This window comes from Portunus trituberculatus, chromosome 19 (genome assembly GCF_017591435.1).
Source record: "Portunus trituberculatus isolate SZX2019 chromosome 19, ASM1759143v1, whole genome shotgun sequence".
NCBI lineage: Eukaryota > Metazoa > Arthropoda > Malacostraca > Decapoda > Portunidae > Portunus > Portunus trituberculatus.
Window position 1 is genome coordinate 15,448,090 of NC_059273.1, and position 17,500 is coordinate 15,465,589.

Genomic DNA, 17,500 nt, shown 5'->3' on the forward strand with positions numbered 1-17,500 from the left:
TAAACGACGGTTGAGCTGCGCCGGGTCACGTGATGCATTGGGAAGCTCAATGTGAAACTGCGTAACTTGACCAGACGCGATCATTTTGTCCCGAGATTCTTCCAGTTTCTATTTTTACTCGCTGGGGCTGCATAACTAAATAACTTACTCTGAGTTTTTCTACCCGTCTTCTCCACTTCCTCCTCCTCTTCATCTTCCTCCTCACTTCGTTTATCTCTTTTTTTTTCCTTCTACACTGTTCTCTTCTTTCATGTAACTCCTCTTCCTTCATATCTTCCTCTGCTTCTTTCTCTATCATCTCTCTCTCCCCCTAATCCTTCTTTTCCTTCATCTAATCCCTCTCTCCTCGTCTTCTTCCTCCAGGTCTATTCTAGTTTCCTTCCTTCCCTGTCTTGTTTACCCCTCGCCTTTCTCTTCATTCCCCTTATTGCTCGTTGTCAGCGCTCTCGTCTTTGTCCTTGTCCTCGTCTTCCTCTTTTTCTCATTTCCTGTCCATCTTTGCTGTATATCCTAGTAATCCTTATCTTCTCTAGTCTAACTCCTTTTTCACTTCCCTACCTTCTTCCTTCAATTCCTTCTCGTCAATATCAACATCCTCTTCCTCCTCCTCCTCCTCCTCCTCCTCCTCCTCAATACAAGTCCGACACAGAGGGCTCAGGTACTTATGGCGATAATGATGACGCTCCCACCGCTGTCCTGAGGTTCTTATGGGCGGAGGGCGAGGAGTTGTGAGAACGATCAAGTGACGGCTCCGAGACATGCGAGGCTTGCGGGGCCTTGTTAGGGCAGTAGGTCTGGACGCCGCGCTGTTTGCCTCGTCTCTAGCTTAGGATTCCTCTATGTTCTGCTGGCACTCTCTATGTGGGTCATCGTGTGGTGGCTGAGGTAGGAACTGGAGTGATGTGTTGGAGGCCTAGCTCAGTAGTCTTCATAGTGTTGTTGTGTGCTGGAAAGTGATATATTTTGCTTCAGTGTGTTTTGCTTGTGTGAGTACTTCCATTGATATTTAGTGCCATATTATTAAATTACCTTGTATTCTGTTGATTTGTGTCTGAGGGAACCACAAGAATATAAGAGTACTACCTTGCTGGACTCTACCTTGCTGGAAACTCTTGCAGTACAGTACTCCTTGAAAAGAAATGAGTGAAGCTGTAATCAGATATGGAACAAAGCAAACATCTCATTCTCTATTTTAGTCTTACAGGGACAGACGCGTGTTTCACTGTTTCACTGTTTCACTGTGGGTCAGTGAATGTGGTGAGAGAAGTAAGGCAGTGTAGGAAGGCAGTGGTATAGTGGATAAGGTGGTGAGCTTGGGATCAGGCAGACATCCATATGTAGTTTCGAATCCCTCTACGTGGCGTCTTGAAACTTTATCATTTGTCAAGGGTTTAAAGTCACCTACATATCACCATGATACCCAGGTTCTAGGTGGAGGTTTAATTGTCCTACACCAAAGATGCGCGTGGATGGTGATATAAGTGATATGGGTACCACTATAAATAAAATTCCTTGCTCAGCTAATGTGTGGAAGCTGGACAGCGCTTCCCATACTCTTCAAGTATACCTACAAGCGCTATAGGCCATAATATAAAAAAAGAAAAACCTTCACCTGACAAGCTGGGTGGCAGAAACTCACTCCGTCCTGACCAGTACCGTGACCTGTGACGACTGATACACCTCAAGAAGGAGTGAAGACCTTGGACTTGTTGGCAGTTGCTTTCTACCAATTACACTTTGATAACTCACCAGTTGTTAACGGCGACTAATCATCTGAGAACACAGAAAAAAGAGAGACCGAACGAACATGGAAGAAAAGAGGATCACTGATATTTTTTCGCACCTTTTTCGCCGCCACGTCGCCCCGGATCACGTCACTCGCCCAGGTTTTGCTTCGCCGGTGGTGCACGACGTCGGCTTCCGAAGAACGAGAATATCCACCACCGGCAAGAATTCAGAAGCTGCGGAGGTTGAATTTGGAATCCTGATCTGACGTGACCCAAAGACGCCACCTTGTGCTTTGGTCGCGAGGTGTCATGGGACGTCCGTAAAACCCGCCCCTTTCAACACTATTTTAGTCGAGGTCTTGAGAGGAGGAAGAGGACATTGAGGGAAGGTGGTGATTCAAGGAGGGAAAAAGAGGAAGACCGGTAACTCAGCAGGAAGGGAGAAAGGGAGCAAAGTCAGCAGAGAGAGAGAGAGAGAGAGAGAGAGAGAGAGAGAGAGAGAGAGATAGGAACGAAGAATGGAAAAGAAAATGAATAAAAAAGAAGATGAATATGAACGGAGGAGGAAGATATGAACAAGAAAGAAGAGAAGGAATTAATTATTTGAAATGTTACAATGTCTACTTTTTTTCCTTTTATTTTGCCATCAGCCGAGTCCCATGCCTCTCGCCAGAGGCGCTTTGCCATGCTCTTTGATGTGAAGGAAAGACTCCAGCAAATATAGAACAATAAAAAAGTTAAAATGCATATAGGTAGAATAAAGAATGTAGAAGTAGGTAACGAATTTGAGAGAGAGAGAGAGAGAGAGAGAGAGAGAGAGAGAGAGAGAGAGAGAGAGAGAGAGAGAGAGAGAGAGAGAGAGAGAGAGAGAGAGAGAGAGAGAGAGAGAGAGAGAGAGAGAGAGAGAGAGAGAGAGAGAGAGAGAGAGAGAGAGAGAGAGAGAGAGAGAGAGAGAGAGAGAGAGAGAGAATCGTTCCCCTAAAAACAAAAAAACAAAAAGGTAAATAAAACTTTTCATGGTCTAAGTTCTGTCCTCTTAAAAGTCCTTCCTTAAATTTTGTGCCTCTTGCCTCGCTTCTCGCCGTCTGTCACACACGACTGTTTCCTCCGTTGCGCCAAAGCACCCCGGCAGCTTGAATTAACGCAAAAGTACCACAATAGGGAGAAAATTCACGGTAGGCTTATATGAAGAATGTGCCAATGATAGCATCTACACTCTTATCTACTCAGTCATGACATTTAAGAGAAATCTAAAAGCAAGACTACTACCATTCTTCTCTGTTCTCCCGTTCAGGTAACTGGCTTCACTACATCAGGACGATTACACTTCCCTGGACGACTCGATGGCTTGTGGCTTGTGACGAGGCCGGAGACGAGGAGGGGCAGCCTGTGAGATGCTTGAAAGAACTCATCCAATTAGTCTGCCTTGCTGTGCCTTCAGAAGTGGCGTCCAGCAGCCGTACACGCCGCCGCACGTCACTCAGCCTCCTCCGTCGAGTGTCTCATCGAGGGATCGTGACGTAGCAGGAGGGAAGGAAGAGAGGACGGGAAGGTCAGTTTGTGGTCATTAATACTGAATACGAGTTGTGTGGAGGGTTGTAATCGGACCCAGCCAACACACATTTTTTTCAACATTTTTACTATTGAATGCAAAGCTTTGCCATGTTAATTAACGTCCACCTGTCCATTTTCTTTAACGTTTATTTTTTTTCGTGTTGTGTGATTAATATGAATGTTCATCGATTTTTGTCCACGAGTATAAGCGCATTTCACGGGTTTTGTAAAGGCAGACTGGTTCAAGAAAAGCGACTTGACTCCCTCGTGATGGCCAGACTCCTGCCTCAGTAATTACGACGCCCTCCTCCTCTCCTGGACCAAAGTTCGTATTTAATTACATTTCACTTCCACAACACGCATCGTTACCGCATCCATCTTGACTTTGCTTCCATCGCGCCACTCGCTCATTGTCACTTTATATTGCCTACCATTTTTTCTCGCGTGTGCTTTCTCATTTGTTTTAGTTCAGCTGGAGCTTTGGAATATATTAGTACCGTGACATAGTTTTCGTCCGTGGCACTTGAAATTCCATAATGGTGCTGCGCCACTTCCCTTCACACGTAAAGGGGCCCTGACGAAAGACCGAGAAGGGGACCCGAGGCTGGCGGAGACCATGCACAGCTGCTAACGTGTTTGTATTTAAACTGACAGATAGAGACAGAAGCAGAAATAGATTTATGCATATATCTATTCATGCATGCTTATATACATAAAAGTCTGCAAGTGTAAACATATATAATTAATTGATTAAGGTAAATATAAGCACAGCAGATAAGTATTTCCTGCGGTTTCTCATTTTATTCCAAGTTTTTGTATTTTTTTTCCCACGGTTCTTCACTTTTCTCTTTCACTTTCTCACTTGTTTCTCACGCTTCTCTCTACTTTCCCACGTTTCTCAACTACTATTTTTTTTCCACCTATCTCCGCTTCTTTTCCGAGCGTTCCCCCTTTTTTTTTTTTTTACAACGTTTTACCATTCTCTTCCCTTACCTTCATCTTTTTTTCACTCTCTACTATATTTTCTTAAGCTTCCCCTTCATTTTCTACATTCGCCAGCTTTTTTTCCCACATTTTGTCCACTTTTTCCATGCTTCCTTATTTTTTTTTCTCGCGCTTACCACTTTTTCTCACACTTCCCCGGCTTTTCTCACACTTCATTACGTTTCATCACATTTACTCTATCAAGATTTACAGGAGAGCAGAAAAGTACATGGGTTATTCACTCTGTACCTTGAAATACAGCGCAAATCAAGATGAGTAATTAAGAGAGAGAGAGATTTAGAGCTACGAATTCAAGAACCAAGGAAGGATTTGTTTTGCCCGAATTTCTGCGGATGGCGTTGGAGAAAAATTAAGGGGGAAGGGGATGAAGGGGGTGATGATGTAAGAAGGGTCGGATTCCCCCTCATGCAGCTGACGTTTCTCATTTCTCGGTTCATCCTCGTAATATATGTAAATCTCTAAAGTTCACCGCATCATTAAGTAATTTAGCATGAGATTAGCAAAAGTTAGCTGAAGGAGACCTAACTCTTAACAGCATTGCCTTTGAATTTCTTTTTCATGCTAAAGTGTCGAGCAGGAAAAAAAATCTCTGAGAAAAGTAGTAGTGGAACAGTGGCCAAGAAGATATCAGAGGTACCTCACATTTTAAAGACCAGATGAAGAAGGAAAATGCTGAGAAGTGAGCTTTATTTGGACAGGATTATGACGGAGGACTAAAGAGGCAAAGCAATGTAATGTTAGAGAGAAACGAGGGAGGAATGTCAGGAAGAGAGAGAATTATATATGCAAGGAGTTGCAGCAGCAGAAAATGTTATGTGCGGCAGAATAAGAAACATTAATGGCAGAGAAGCGTAAGTTAAGCAGTAGTTGGTGTAGGAAGGATACATCATAAGCAGTATTGAGCTGTGTGGAGGCGACTGCGCGATGCTTCCTTTCATCTTGTGCACTTACTGTTCAAATCTTACCTGAGTTCAATGGCTGAAAACAACTGCTTCCCATTGACCAGAAACCCAAATATAGCCCACGAGAAGGTAACACGGCGCTCCTATATCTGATCCTTCATTCTTCGCGTGTACCACACTCCGACGAATGGCCATACAAATAAGTGTACAAGAGAAGAGCCGTTCAAACAGGTAATAGTAGAGAAAGGGAAAGGTTATGGTGAGGAAGATCTCAGCAGACACACCAACACAAGGCGAATGACAGAGAGCGATTCCTCAAAGCGGCCATTGTGACCGGCGTCCTGCGTGCACCTCGCCATAATACCATCAGTGGCTCAGCGTCAAGCCGGATCACGTTGCTCCATTGCTCCAGGAAGATTACATATTGAGTTGTGATGAGTCACGGGGTGGGGAGCAGAGGCGGGACTGCCTGACAACAACTGACAACTCGTAAGCGTTTATGTTTAACTTAAGACCATTACCGTTTGATGAAATCCGACAAGAGAATCAAATACTGAGTGAAAACAGATTTGTGTCGATGTGAGGTCTAATCTGGTCTTCCTTGTTCCTTTCCCTGCTGGAGAGGTGCTCTCACTCTGCGTGCGATCCCTCTAATGATCGCATCCCTGAATGCAGCCGCGGACAAAGGGAGGTAGTGGGTGGGTGACACGCCATCGCACCCTTCACCCAGTCCTGCTTCAGCCTCCTGGTGCAGGGAAGCCCACGCCCACGTCGCCAGCATTCTCTGCACTCTAGGTGAAGCTAATCACAGCGAGTAATTTTGAAGTTTGGTTTTGCCTTTTCGCCTTAATCAGTGCAATCGTAGCGAAATGACGGCGCTTTGTGAAATACGTCATCTGGAGCCTTTTTTTTTTTTTTTTTTTTTACGTAGGGAAGAGGCCAGCCAAGGGCAAAAAAAAAGAAAGTTAGAAAAAGGCCCACTTGAGCGCTGGCTCTCCAAAGACTTCAAAAAGTGCCAAAACCGTCAGCTAGAATTAGGGGAGCAAATGCCTCGATACCTCACTCTTAAAAGAAGACAAGTTGTAGGAATTCGGAAATACAGATGCACAGATACTCTACCTACCAGGGTATAACAATGAACCATGTGTGTGATGCAAATAAAAAAACAACACCAGACATATGTATGCATGCGTACATCTGTTGGTCCTGCAAGATAGATCCCATATCACCTGAAGCTTTACGGTGCGCCCTGCTCTGCTGTCCTCGGGTGAAGGGGCCGACCCTCGCGTGACCCCTGCAAGTATTGTGGACAAGAGTTGGACAGTCCCTTCATGGAGAGTGGCGCTTCATGCATTACGGAGAGAATGGAATTGCTTGCTCAAAAGGAGAGAGCTAGTCTTGACCTCCTCGTTGGGCGCTGAATTTCCTTCCTCTGGGCCTCTGCATCGCTCTCAGGCCCAAGGTAGTTAGTTCCTGTGAGCAGCACGGTGGCCTCCCCTGCCCCTCTCCGTCCCTCGCCCATCCTTCGCCCTCCCTTTGGTATCTCTGCGCACTGTACTCCGGCACAGTATTTGCCTCACGGTTCTCCAGGCTCGTTCTGGTGGCCTTTGTCTGCCCTTCACTCATAGCCAGGAGAGGCGCGCGAGGAACATTTACTGACAAAACGAGGTATCGCAATATATTCTGGCTATTAGTTGTCATTTGTAAGTGTGGTGGCCTGCGTTGTAAAGCCTCAGTTTCATTTCATTTTAACTTTCCTTTCCTTCACTGATTTATTATTTCTATCCAGTGTGTTAGACTTGGATGAGGCTGTTAATGTAGACTGTAGGGTAGAATGCACTTGTGATCTAACTCTGTATTCGCCAATGTCTTGAATTGCGAGCAGCTTAGAGAGAGAGAGAGAGAGAGAGAGAGAGAGAGAGAGAGAGAGAGAGAGAGAGAGAGAGAGAGAGAGAGAGAGAGAGAGAGAGAGAGAGAGAGAGAGAGAGAGAGAGAGAGACAGAGACAGAGACAGAGACAGAGACAGGAGAGGGGGGAACGTACAGCAAACTCAGTGACGTTAATTAAGCATTCCCTGAAGTGGCAAGAAACAGACAGAAGGAAGGTTATACTGGCAGGCGGAAGGAAAGACAGGCTTTGTTAAAATTCTACCAATTCAAACTTTTTTTCATTCAACATTTAAACACACACACACACACACACACACACACACACACGCACACACACACACACACACACACACACACACACACACACCGGTAGCTCAGTGGTTAGAGCGCTGGCTTCACAAGCCAGATGACCGGGGTTTGATTCCCCGGCCGGGTGGAGATATTTGGGTGTGTCTCCTTTCACGTGTAGCCCCTGTTCACCTAGCAGTGAGTAGGTACGGGATGTAAATCGAGGAGTTGTGACCTTGTTGTCCCGGTGTGTGGTGTGTGCCTATCCTGAGGCCTATCCGAAGATCGGAAATAATGAGCTCTGAGCTCGTTCCGTAGGGTAACGTCTGTCTGTCTCGTCAGAGACTGCAGCAGATCAAACAGTGAAAGTGAAACACACACACACACACACACATCCTACAGAAAGTCTCTAAGCAATTACTACACAAAGGAAAGACAATGTAAAATTACGTTTTTTTCATTCAACATTTAAACACACACACACACACACACACACACACACACACACACACACACACACACACACACACACACACACACACACACACACACACACCCGGTAGCTCAGTGGTTAGAGCGCTGGCTTCACAAGCCAGAGGACCGGGGTTCGATTCCTCGGCGGGGTGGAGATATTTGGGTGTGTGTCTTTTCACGTGTAGCCCCTGTTCACCTAGCAGTGAGTAGGTACGGGATGTAAATCGAGGAGTTGTGATCTTGTTGCCCCGGTGTGTGGTGTGTGCCTGGTCTCAGGCCTATCTAAAATCGGAAATAATGAGCTCTGAGTTCGCTCCGTAGGGTAACGTCTGTTTGTTTCGTCAGAGACTGCAGCAGATCAAACAGTGAAACACACACACACACACACACACACACACACACACACACACACACACACACCGCGTAGTGTAGTGGCTAGCACGCTCGACTCACACTCGAGAGGGTCCGGGTTCGAGTCCCGGAGGCGGCGAGGCAAATGGGAAAGCCTCTTAATGTGTAGCCCCTGTTCACCTAACAGTAAATAGGTACGGGATGTAACTCGAGGGGTTATGGCCTCGCTTTCCCGGTGTGTGGAGTGTGTTGTGGTCTCAGTCCTACCCGAAGATCGGTCTATGAGCTCTGAGCTCGCTCCGTAATGGGGAAGACTGCCTGGGTGACCAGCAGAAGACCGAGGTGAATTACACACACACACACACACACACACACACACACACACACACACACCCTACAAAAAGTCTCTAAGCAATTACTACACAAAGGAAAGACAATGTAAAATTACGTTTTTTTCGGTATTTAAATCAACACCACTTTAGATGTCAGGTGTTGTCTCTCATCCTTCACCTCCCACTGAAATAATTAATGTGCAGGATTATTACCTTAGCAGCGTGGACGGGACGTGAATGCTGAAGGCAAACAGTGCTTAATATTCAGACAGTCATCCCGTCCAGCACATTCGGCACTGTCTACTATCTGTCTTGAGATGTTGAGTGCTTTTGAAAGCTGGCCATATTTTTCCTATCGTATTTATTCATATGCTTTAATTTTTTTTGTTTGTTTTCCTTCGCCACGGTTGACATGTAAATACTTTGCGTGAAGTTTCCGATGTCAGTATTTGAGTTCGATGCATTAAGAAATAAGATTAACAAAGGTCAGTTATTCATGTGTTCTGTTGTTTTTGTGAGGTGTGTGTGTGTGTGTGTGTGTGTGTGTGTGTGTGTGTGTGTGTGTGTGTGTGTGTGTGTGTATAATTCACCTTGGTCGTCTGCTGGTCACCCAGCCAGTCTTCCCCATTACGGAGCGAGCTCAGAGCTCATAGACCGATCTTCGGGTAGAACTGAGACCACAACACACTCCACACACCGGGAAAGCGAGGCCACAACATCTCGAGTTACATCCCGTACCTATTTACTGCTAGGTGAACAGGGGCCACACATTAAGAGGCTTGCCCATTTGCCTCGCTGCTCCCGAGACACGAACTCGGCCCTCTCGATTGTGAGTCGAGCGTGTTAACCACTACACTACGCGGTGTGTGTGTGTGTGTGTGTGTGTGTGTGTGTGTGTGTGTGTGTGTGTGTGTGTGTGTGTGTGTGTGTGTGTGTGCACGTTTCTGTCTCTTCTTTCTTCTCACTTATGTGATTGGTGTGTTTGTTTCTGCTTGCTTCTGTCGAATTTCAAGTTCAAACATTCTCAAAATTTGGTACTCATGTATTACGTTCAGACTTTTTTTTTTGCCTATGTGAAATACATGGACTTGTGCTTGCATTCCATTACTATCCGCGGTATAGTTGTAGTCGTGACATCTCGGGTAAAAGTTACGAAAAAAATCAACGAGGAGTAAGTGCATAAACTTACTTTCTATAATCAGTCATTTTAGCAGAGAGAAACGAATGGTAATAGAACCTTGCGGCTGGACGCGAGTGGCAAGTGTGGTCATTCGTCTGGCCGATATATTGGCTTCAGATAAATGGAGCCGTGGTCTGTGTTTCGGCGGTCAGCCGCGTTGTATCAATTATTGCAACTTGACTGTGTGGAGGACGCTCGAGAACCCAGGGCGATTTAATCAAGGGATGAGTTGGTTCCCCGCAGATACACCGTGTCTTGGATAGCAAGGGAGGCAGTGTTGTAAAAGGAGGCGGCGCTGGAATGCTGGAGGTGTTAGAGAGTACTAGTCTGCATTTAGCGATATGACTCCAGCCGCCTGACGTCCCCTGTCACTCAGCCGCAGACAACGCTCGTGTGGAATTGATCAGTTTATCTCTGACGTTGTTGTTGTGGCCACAAGGCGAAGTGTGTGTGTGTGTGTGTGTGTGTGTGTGTGTGTGTGTGTGTGTGTGTGTGTGTGTGTGTGTGTGTGTTTGTGTGTGTGAGACCACCTAACCACACTCCCTTCCAATATTCCACCGATCCTCCCGCCATCGTGTCAATCTTGTGCCGTCTGTCATCTTCACGCTCAAACGGGAACTAAGTCTGAAAGCGTTGCCTCCACCATGGTTTATAATGTATTCTGTTACGAGTTAACACAGCAATGAGTGAATCCATATCCCAACGTCAGACCTGTCAGTAGAGGGCAGGGGATAATGACATGATTCAAAACGAAACACACACACACACACACACACACACACACACACACACACACACACACACACACACACACACACACAATAGGAATATAAAATTATCTGATAAATCTACAACACTGATTATGTTCGTAGCCTCGTGAGTGAGCACCAAAAGAGATTTACTTTAAATATTATATCAAGACTCAACTCCGGAGTATACGTAGCTGAGGTATTTGTTGCGCTCTTTTTCTCCGCTTCCATCGCAGCTTTAAGAACGCAGCGAGATATCATGAGTCGGCGTGCCTTTCATCAGCGATCCCCACCACCGCTGTAATCTGTTGTTTCACTGGAGGCACTAGTGAGAGTTTTCCGGGCGGTGAATGAGAAGGCAAGACTGCTAAGACCAAAATATAGGTGTTCGGAGATTAGGTGGGTGAGGCATTCCCGTCTGTTTGTGCGTGATAATGTGTAGATTTTGCGATGTGTCCGGTGCGTTGGTAGCGTGGCTGGTAACAATGGTATCTCGCCTTGAAACCAGGTGGCGGATTAGCTGTCTTGGCGGTGATGGGGCGTCGATCAACACACTGATGTACACAAAGTCGTCAGTCTTTTGACGGTATTATTCTTCCATGTCTGTAGTAGAGGAAGACCCTGGACTGATACTAATGTGTGATGTGCAGTAGCAATTGGTCGCCTGTGTTGATAAATGAATTCACAACATATATTATTAAGGTTATCCGTTTCAGTTCACATGTTGCTCCTCCGTGTGACTTGGGTCGAAACCTGTTACTTGCACGCACCGTGAATGCCAACCATGACAATGTAGTACGTGTGTGGCCCGTGGCTGCGAAATTAATCATGTTCATCGCTAGAGTCTGCAAGTGACATCCCGAGTGGAAATGACCATAGGGAAGCCCAGTGTTTATTGGTGATGCAAGTGTATCGATCGGACGGAGTTGTTCACAATAAGGAGGCCGTCTCTGTTTCCTTGTCTGCCAGCCAGCATCATGGAAACCGCGCTGGAATGGACGCTGTTTCTTCTTGTTTCGTGTGTCGCGCTGAGGGTGACAGCGTGTAGTGTGTTGGTGCAATAGGAAATGTATTACACACCAACAAATAAGAATATAAGTAAACGTATAAACAAAGAGAAAAATACAGGCAAGAGAGAGAGAGAGAGAGAGAGAGAGAGAGAGAGAGAGAGAGAGAGAGAGAGAGAGAGAGACATCTTATAAATGAAAACACACAGACAGAAAACTTAAAATGACATATGCACAACCAACATCTTAGAAATAAAAAAAATCATCTGAGTTAGAAAAAAAAAAAGAAAAATAGATAAGTAAATAAAAGACAGGAGGGCACTCAAAAAAACCTTCCCTTGTTTCTAGAGCCCCGCCGTGCCTCGCCTCGCCTCCACACCTCCAGTGCTGGTTCACACGTAATTACTTCCCGGGTGAACTCTACGCCCAAATACAAAATTATGATCACAGAATTTACATTGCGAAATTATAAGCGGAATTTTCCCCGAGTGTACCAACATGTAGTCAAACGGTTGTAGTTACCAATATTTTTTCTTGCTTTTTATTTTATTTTTTTCATGCATAGAATGTAACGGGAAAGTTATAAACAGGTAGAGTTTATAAAGAGAATCCATGAGTTATTGTTTACTTTTTCTCGTTTAGCTTTTTAATTTTTTCCTCTTTTTTGGGGATTGTTTGTTTAATTGAGGGTAAATATGCAGTTTCTTTTTTTTCTTTACTATTTTATTTTTTACGAAATAGAAGCGAACTAAGCCGAAGTCAACCGGACCGAAATGAACAGATCTTTCTTTTTATGTACGTTCAGTGACGTTTCTTGTGATTTAGTGAAGACTGGCATGTTTTGAATAGTGAGTGAGGTTAGTATTTAGGCGCTCTCTCTCTCTCTCTCTCTCTCTCTCTCTCTCTCTTATTCCAACTGTGAGTATCTAAAAAATGACACACACACACACACACACACACACACACACACACACACACACACACACACACATGCATAATTCATATTTATACGTCATATTTACAACAACACTTGCTCTGAACACCTGCAAAACACGAGCCTCATTTCCACCGCTCGGCCACAAACAACATAGGGAGCCAGACTTAAATTTCCATACCCAATATGTCACCTCTCTCTCTCTCTCTCTCTCTCTCTCTCTCTCTCTCTCTCTCTCTCTCTCTCTCTCTCTCTCGTTCGCTTTTTTCTTCAATTACAATTTTTTTAAATGTTTTTTTTACTTTATTTTTTTTTTATTTAACGACGTAAATATTTTTGTCTGTGTATTTTGCTTAAGTTTTTTTTTTCGGGGGAAGGTTTTATATTTATCTATTTGCATGAACATTACTTGCAGAATTCGCCTTTTCATTTTCCTGGAGTGAATTTTCGTGGTCTGTTTTATGATTATTTATTCATGTGAACGTTACTTGCAGTCTCCTCTTTTCTTTTTGCTAATATTGAATTATCATTTTTCTTTTAGATGTTTGAGTATTTTTCTTTTTTTATAACTGAATGGATATTTATTTTCCTCTTAGCTTTTTACTGGTATCGTTTGCATTTTTCAACCCTTTTCTTTGACTTCACAATTTAATTTTAATCTAGACGTAGAAGCGATCACAAATCTATTTCATTTCTATTCTCCCTTGACTTGGTTTCCTTCCTTCTCACCACATTTACTTAAATATAACCTTTTCTCCTCCTCACAAGGCACAGAATACAGATTTACGTTTTCCCCCCACAGTTACTGAATTAAGGATATTTACCTATTTTCTAAGTTCTGGAACCTTTACCTAGTTCACATTTACTAAGCCAACACAACGAACGACAACATTTACTTCCATGGAAACCTCTACGGCGTAAAGTTTCGTTAAAAAAGTACCTCTATGGTTGCTTATTTCTGGGTGGACTGTTTATGTTGCTCTAACAGGTACAAGCAATGGTGCGCAGGTACAGGTAATAAGTTGGAAAGGTAATAACCACACGTAACGAGCGCCATCGTATGTTTATTGTCTTGTGTGTGTGTGTGTGTGTGTGTGTGTGTGTGTGTGTGTGTGTGTGTGTGTAATTCACCCCGGTCGTCTGCTGGTCACCCAGCCAGTCTTCCCCATTTTGGAGCGAGCTCAGAGTTCATAGACCGATCTTCGGGTAAGACTGAGACCACAACACACTCCACACACCGGGAAAGCGAGGCCACAACCCCTCGAGTTACATCCCATACCTATTTATTGCTGAGTGAGCAGGACCCACACATTAAGAGGCTTGCCAATTTGCCTCGCCGCTCCCTGGTGTGTAATTCACTGTTTGATCTGCTGCAGTCTCTGACGAGACAGCCAGACGTTACCCTACGGAACGACCTCAGAGCTCATTGTTTCCGATCTTGGGATAGGTCTGAGACCAGGCACACACCACACACCGGGACAACAAGGTCACAACTCCTCGATTTACATCCCGTACCTACTCACTGCTAGGTGAACAGGGGCTACACGTGAAAGGAGACACACCCAAATATCTCCACCCGGCCTGGGAATCGAACCCCGGTCCTCTGGCTTGTGAAGCCAGCGCTCTAACCACTGAGCTACCGGGCCGTGTGTGTGAGTGAGTGAGTGAGAGAGAGAGAGAGAGAGAGAGAGAGAGAGAGAGAGAGAGAGAGAGAGAGAGAGAGAGAGAGAGAGAGAGAGAGAGAGAGAGAGAGAGAGAGAGAGAGAGAGAGAGAGAGAGAGAGAGAGAGAGAGAGAGAGATTCACAAATTGACAAATCATTTGTGCTTTAAATAAATAGAATGAGAGAGAGAGATTCACAAATTGACAAATCATTTGTGCTTTAAATAAATAGAATCCAAGTAAGTACCTCGCTGAACACTTCAATTGGTACTAGTAGGACAACAATCAATGAGTAATAAGTTAGAGCAAAACATAATACTTGTAAGAAATGTTACAATAAAGCATTTATTTATTCTTTCCCATCCTTGCAGTGTCTTCGCGGTATCAAATTGCTGGTTTTTGCCTCTGGACTCTTGCGTATGCCAGCACAGGTGAGGGAGGAGCCAGCACAGGTAAGAGATGCACCAGGACGGGTGGTAAAGGTGCCAGGCAAGTAGTAAAGGTGCCAGGCAGGTGATAAAGGTGCCAGGCAGGTGGTAGAGTTGCCAGGACAGATTGAAAAGGTGACAGGACAGGTGGTAAAGGTGCCAAGACAGGTATCTACGCTCATCACGACTTGCTGTAACTAGCGTGAGCGGAGACACAACGATAATATTCACTTCTTTGTTATTTTCGCTGTTACAGCTCATTTTGCTCAATATTCTTTTCATTGTCACGGAGTACAGTTTTTTTTTTTTTTTCTGGAAGCCTCAGTACTTACTGAACTAACAAGCACTGCTGGGTTGATTTGCTACAATATCACAATTTTGTCACCTCATCATTGCAAAGATCACTTAAACTCAATAGCCATGAATACTGGTCAGTTGGTTTTATGATACAATTGAGTGGCTCTTGATTGTTCATTCAAAAGTTCTGTTACAACTTTCTTTAGGAAAAGGCAAAATGGCGCTGTTCGCCAGTGCATAAAACTCAGCATCATCCTGTGATGGATGAGGGAGCCGCGATTGCATTCACATTTTGTCGTGAGTTGCTCGGCAGTGAAGTGTGTACCGAGCGTGAGATAAAGTCCGCGTAATGAGGCCATAATGACCTTCCTGATTAATGTTGATGTTTGAGCTGATCGCCGCCGCCTCGGTCTCTGAAAAAAAAAAAAAAGTTCCTTGTTGCCCACCTCACCATCCTCCTATCCCCGTGCAAACCTCACTGGAATTTGAAACTATCGTGCTCTTTGAGAGGTGGTTTGCCTTTCAGTACATCATCGAATTCCCTTCGGAGTCCTAGGATAGCTTGCGTGCTGCTGCCTAAGGTGACTAAGTTCTGCGTAGATTAAAGATAAATAGATAAATCAATGAATGATTAAATGAAAAGATTAATTTTAACTCCCACGTAAGATACAAGAGATGATTCCACAAAGGCTTGCCAATGCACGAATGCCTTCGGATGGCAGCCTTAATGAGAGGTTAGTAGTGGTGGAGAGGGAAAGAGGCAGTGTCACCAGTCTAAGGCACGACCTCCCCTCCCCGGAGTCTTGGTTGACTGAACTCGGTGGTTTCTTTGCGTGAGATTTTGGTGGCTCGAGGAAATGTTCAAGAGCTAAATTACTTCACTACACTAGTGAAATTATGAGCTTTGCATTTTTACACAGAAGCGTCATCAGATGAAAGCAATTCTTACAAAACTACTGTTTTATTTTAATTCCTTGCACTTTGAATTATACCGAACTCAATAGTTCATCAAACTTTGGATTCCCGAGGTAGTAATGACCTCGAGGCAACATGATGCTTCAGGAAGTACATCCTTTCAGACAAACACACTTTCGCTCCTGAGTAAAAGTATTTGCCTAAAGCAGAGATCAAAAAGCTTGCACGAGCGAGTCTGCGCGGCATCTTTGACAAATGCGGATTCGTTACTGGAGACTAACTACTCCCATCACGCTCGCAGCTCCGTCCCGTGCATTGGCTTTCTTTGGGAACAAGTAAAACTTCTTTCCTGATCTTTGCTCACTCATGAGGGAAAACGATTTCTTTTACGTGAATCGTGGTAACGGAGAATTCTGCCAGAAGGTGCATCAGCATCAGAGACTGCCATGGACCTCGTAGACGTCTGTCAAAGAGTCAGGAAAACCGTCGCCTTAACTTTATTCCTGGCTAATGACTTGCCTTGGCGGGTAGGTACATACCTAGCCTCACCAGAGGCACTTAGTGCTTGGTGGAGCGTGTTCAGAAAGGTATCTGGAAATAACTTGTATGAACTGTGCATGATTGTGTTTTTTGTATTGTTTAGTGATGTTCCTCAGTCGTCCTAGAGGAAATCAAGAGAATAACGCATCATAAAAACTTCGAGCTTTTGAGCCTCGCATGCATACACCAAGTTATTAAAGGTAAGTACGGCAAAACTTGTCTTATTTCTTCCACCTCAGTAACTTTCCCGGCTTTTCCTGACCGCGTGAGGCAACCACAAAACAAATGCACTCGCTCCAAATAAGAACATATCTGCGACAGGTAAATAGACAGTGTAATACGCATCCTTGCTCGCCAAAGCACTGCATGGGTAAACATAAAAAAAAATGTCAATTTACATTCTTTTGAAACTCGGTGTATAAATAATGTAAGTACAAACGAATAAATTATATATAACTATTCAAAATATTTAGTAGCACCAGGTTTTTTTTTTTTATTCATTTATTTATCTACCTTTTTATGTAGAACAGCTAAAACACATGTGTGTCAGAATAGAGCCATAAATTCCCGGCCTGCCTGCGAGTGTCACAGGCGGAGGGCGGCGCGGCGCGGTGCTTCATCACTTAACCTGCTTAACATAAATGGAATTGACGCAACCGATCAGTCAGTTCCCATCCTGCCGTACCTATAAAGTTGCTGCTCCGTGATGAACTCTGCAAACTGATCTCATTGCCTACACACGTAATTAAACGCAAGTTTTATTTATTTATCTGATTTACTTAGTTTCATTAATATCAACACGATTTTCCTTCAGGTTTTTATCTATTTATTTATTTTATTATTATTGAACGTCCAGGAGTGGCGCTCAGGAGCTGAGTTCATGGTCTGGAGTTTATGGGAAAGACAGAGATTGGATGTGACCGTTAGCCGCTAAGTCATGTGTCAAAACTATGCCCTCCTACTCATTTTATCTCTCTCTCTCTCTCTCTCTCTCTCTCTCTCTCTCTCTCTCTCTCTCTCTCTCTCTCTCTCTCTCTCTCTCTCTCTCTCTCTCCTTCCGTATGGCGCGGCGTTGGATTTATTAAGTGTATATGTATATTGAGAAAAACAAAACATGAAAATAGTATGTTGCGGCATGAGGTGTGTGTGTGTGTGTGTGTGTGTGTGTGTGTGTGTGTGTGTGTGTGTGTGTGTGTGTGTTCACGGACGCACGCTCTCTGTGCAAAAAGTTTTCTTCTGAAAGTTAAAACCAAGTTGATGTCTTTAT

At 44.3% G+C, this 17,500-nt stretch overlaps 1 long non-coding RNA gene across 3 annotated transcripts in view; it reads left to right on the forward strand.

Annotated features, from left to right (window-relative positions):
• LOC123506107 overlaps positions 1 to 17,500 on the forward strand; it is a 132,629-nt gene that overhangs the window by 97,486 nt on the left and 17,643 nt on the right. For all 3 annotated transcript variants that reach the window (XR_006675347.1, XR_006675348.1, XR_006675349.1), the window contains exons 3-4: positions 3,022 to 3,279; positions 14,425 to 14,505. This is a non-coding gene — a long non-coding RNA (uncharacterized LOC123506107). The remainder of the gene's footprint in view (positions 1 to 3,021; positions 3,280 to 14,424; positions 14,506 to 17,500) is intronic.